Source organism: Arachis duranensis, chromosome 9, assembly GCF_000817695.3.
Source record: "Arachis duranensis cultivar V14167 chromosome 9, aradu.V14167.gnm2.J7QH, whole genome shotgun sequence".
Taxonomy (NCBI): Eukaryota; Viridiplantae; Streptophyta; class Magnoliopsida; order Fabales; family Fabaceae; genus Arachis; species Arachis duranensis.
The window spans coordinates 99,340,222-99,340,482 of NC_029780.3; positions in this window are offsets into that span (position 1 = coordinate 99,340,222).

Genomic DNA, 261 nt, shown 5'->3' on the forward strand with positions numbered 1-261 from the left:
CTGGGTGAACCTTTTTAGATTGTGACTCAGCTTTGCTAGAGTCCCCAATTAGAGGTGTCCAGGGTTCTTAAACACACTCTTTTTGCCTTGGATCACAACTTTATTTCTTTCTTTTTCTTTCTTTTCTCTTTCTTTTTCTTTCTTTTTTTTCGAATTTTTTTTTTGTATTCACTGCTTTTCCTTGCTTCAAGAACCATTTTAATGATTTTTCAGATCCTCAGTAACATGTCTCCTTTTTCATCATTCTTTCAAGAGCCAACA